Source organism: Impatiens glandulifera, unplaced genomic scaffold, assembly GCF_907164915.1.
Source record: "Impatiens glandulifera unplaced genomic scaffold, dImpGla2.1, whole genome shotgun sequence".
NCBI lineage: Eukaryota > Viridiplantae > Streptophyta > Magnoliopsida > Ericales > Balsaminaceae > Impatiens > Impatiens glandulifera.
Genome location: NW_025919778.1, coordinates 126,150 through 130,101, shown reverse-complemented (window position 1 = coordinate 130,101; position 3,952 = coordinate 126,150).

The following is a 3,952-nucleotide window of genomic DNA, read 5'->3' as shown; positions in this document are numbered from 1 at the left end:
TTGATCTGTAGGAACATGTTCAAGACGAATTTGCTTCTGATTGACGTGTTCTCGGATGAAATGATGCCTGATTTCAATATGTTGTGTCCGAGAATGCAGAACTGGTGTTAGATAAAATTAGATCGGTTAAATAGAACTTAACAAAATCAAACTTCTTGTGCAGGAACGGTTACAGAATTCAACCGGTTAAGAAACTCAACCGGTCAAACAATACAACCGGCCAAGAACCTAACCGATCAAGAAGACAAGACCGGTCAAATCAGAAGGCCAAAATCGTTGGACATTCGGTCAACCTGAAGTTATGAAAAACCGGAAGTCATCCGGTTAACCTAAACAACCGACCAGTGCAAATAGATACTTTGAGTATCTGTTGAGGATGATACCAAAGGTACAGACTTTAGTATTGCCATATTCATACAAGTCTGAAGACAATCTGCAGGCTGCAGAAGATCGTCCGAAAAGATCTTTCCACTCCGGGATAAATTAGAGGCGCAATCCTCTAGGTGCAGGCAACTGTCCAACTGACAGTTGCCATATTAAGTAAAAGACAAACCTAGCCGGTTTGACCTATACACTGGAAGCCTAGACCGCCAGGTCTGAATCACTGAACCTCTGCTCAACCAATCAGATTCAAGGAAATGAAATGTAATCGTTGGAACATTTCACATATAAAAGAAGGAGCTGAAGAGGAGTAAATGCAGTTACAAGTTACAAGTGAAAACATTTAAGAGTTGCACTAACCTAAGTTATAAGTGGTTTTTATCTCTCTAAATTAAAAGAGCTTAAGCGTGTATTTGAAGTGAGATTACAATTTCGGTGAGAATTGTACGAGTGTTATCGAGCATGAAATAAGTCTCGATCGGATTGTGTTTGTTTATTCCTTAGTGAATATCCTTCTCGCAGTTTCGAGGGGAAGGGGTGACGTAGGAGTTTATCTCCGAACATCCATAAAAACCAGTCTTGTTATTTACTTTCTGCCGGTCTAACATTCTAACCGATTCTACCTAAACCGACTTACTGAGTCCCAAAACCGACCCACCCAACTCCAAACCGTCCTTATCTAAATCTGGTTTTGTCCATCAAGTGTGTGTGCTACTTCAACCTGAAACAAACCACTTCTGCGCTTGAACTCGGTTCAAGGGTTTGTGACAGTTTGTGTAGTATTGAAACCCGGTGTTAATCTCTAACCGGATTAAACACCAACCGTTGAGTGAAAGGCGTTAACCGGCTAACCCCGCTCCCCCAGCCGCGATCTAGATCCTAACAACTAGGTTGTAGGAGATTGCGATAGCACTTGTGTTGTCGCAGAAAATTGGAGATTCATCAGCCTCAATCCCATAGTCTCTGGTCAGGACCGAGAGTTTTATGTATAACTTTCGGAAATAGCTATCAAAATCGAATGTTATACCATTAACTTTCGGTTTTACCACTTCATAATTTGTTAAATTAATTGGTTTTCACCTACTAATGTAGACTCCTAACTAATTTAATCAAGTGTGTGTTGTTTTTAAAAAATTAAGATTGTGTTTAATGTTAAAATGTTTATGATTGTGTTTATTATATAAATAAGTGTATATGTATGTTTGTGTTTGATGATCATATGAACGTGTATAAAGTTTGATCATATGGATTGTGTAATGTTTTAAGGTTATCAAATGTGTTAAATTCATATTGTTCAAAGTCATTAGAAGATGAAAAGTCAATTAATTTAACAATTTGTGAAATGGTAATTCCGAAAGTTAATGGTATAACTTTCGGAATTACCATTTCACAAATTGTTAAATTAATTGTTTTTTAACTTTCTAATCTAAACTTCTAACTAATATAATCAAGTGTGTGTTATATACTAAAAATGAAGATTGTGTTTAATGTTAAAATGTTTATGATTGTGTTTAATGTTAAAATGTTTATGATTGTGTTCGATTATATAGAGAAGTGTATATAATGTTTATGTTTGAATATCCTATGAATTTGTGTAATGTTTGATCATATGGATTGTGTAATATTTTAAGAATATCAATTGTGTTAAATTAATGTTGTTCAAGGTTATTAGAAAGTGAGAAACCAATTAATTTAAGAAATTGTGAAGTGGTAATTCCGAAAGTTAATGGTATAACTATCGGAAATAAGCATCAAAACTGAGAGATATACCAAAATCTCTCGATTTTATCTATTTAAATTTAATTGTATATATGTCTAAACCGAGAGATTTAAACACATCTCTCGGAATTTAATTGATCAAAACCGAGAGTTATATGATTAACTTTCGGAATTAATCAATTGATCAAAACCGAAAGTTAATCATATAACCTTCGGTAATGACCTATTAAATAAAAAAACCCGCGCCTTCTCTTCTTCTTTCCCCTATTTATTTTCCCCTCTCTCTCTCGCTCTCTCATCCTTCCGCCGCCTCTCACCCTACGACGACGCCACCCCACCTGACGACGCCGCCCCACCCGACGACGACGCCTCCCACACGAAGACGACGACGCCTCCTCCGTTTGAAGAACCACCTGTTGCCTCCGCCGTTTCTTTCCCCGATTCAAGATTGTCGCGCCTAAGCCTCCATTCGAGTGAATACTCTCCGTTGTCGCGCCTGAGCCTCCGCCTGCAATCGTCGCCTCCCAGGTTAGTTTATTGTTTGATTTTTTTTGTTAGATTGGGTAATTTATTGTTTGATTTATGTGTTAGATTAGATATAATTAGGTTATATTTATTGTTTCATTGGGTTTGATTGAGGTTTGATTTAGGTTAGATTTGGTTTGATTGAGAGTTTTGATTAGATTTAGGTTAGATTTGATTTTGAATATGTTAGAATTGTTGGTTAAATTTTATGAAAATGCGTGAATTGTTGATTAGATTAGGTTTGATTAGGTTTGATTTATGTTAGTTTTGGTTTGATTTTTTGGTTTGATTTAAGTTAGATTTGGTTTGATTTTTTGGTTTGATTATGTTTGATTTTGTTAGATTTGGTTTAGATTAGGTTTTTGGATTTGGTTTTTGGATTGATTATATTATTGATTGAGTTGGTATATGTTTATGTTGATTTTGTTGGATTCATGTAAGATTTGGTTTATTATTGTTTGATTAATAGGTATATGTGTTTATGTTGATTTTGTTGGATTTGGTTTTTGGATTAATTATATTATTGGATTGATTTGGTATATGTTTATGTTGATTTTGTTGGATTTATGTTAGATTTGGTTTATTATTGTTTGATTAATAGGTATATGTGTTTATGTTGATTTTGTTGGATTTGGTTTTTGGATTGATTATATTATTGGATTGATTTGGTATATGTTTATGTTGATTTTGTTGGATTCATGTTAGATTTGGTTTATTATTGTTTGATTAATAGGTATATGTGTTTATGTTGATTTTGTTGGATTTGGTTTTTGATTAATAGTTTATTGTTGATTAATAGATTTATTATTGTTTGATCTACCTACAGCCTCCGCCTCCCAAGCCATTGACGAACGACGCCACTCTTCTTCGTTGCTCTTTTCCTATAAGGTTAGTTATTGTTGGTTTATTATATGGTTAGGTTTTTTAATGATTAATTTATGTTAGATTTAAGTTTGATTGATGTTAGTTTAGGTTTGATTTATGTTATTATGTTAGATTTAGGTTTGTGAATGAATAGGTTTGAAATGTGTATGAATGAAATAAGGTTGGATTAGATTTGGTTTGAATAAGATTTATTTTTAAGTTAGAATTGTTATATGTTTGAATGAATTGTGTATGAATAAAATTATGTTGGATTAGAAATTGTTAGAAATGTGTATGAATGAAATAATGTTAGATTATGTTTTATTATTGTTTGTTTATGTGGAATTTTGGTTGGATAATGTTAAATTAGGTTTAATTTTGGTTGGATAATGTTAGATTATTTTGAATTTTGGTTGGATAATGATAGATTATTTTGAATTTTGGTTGGATAATGATAGATTAG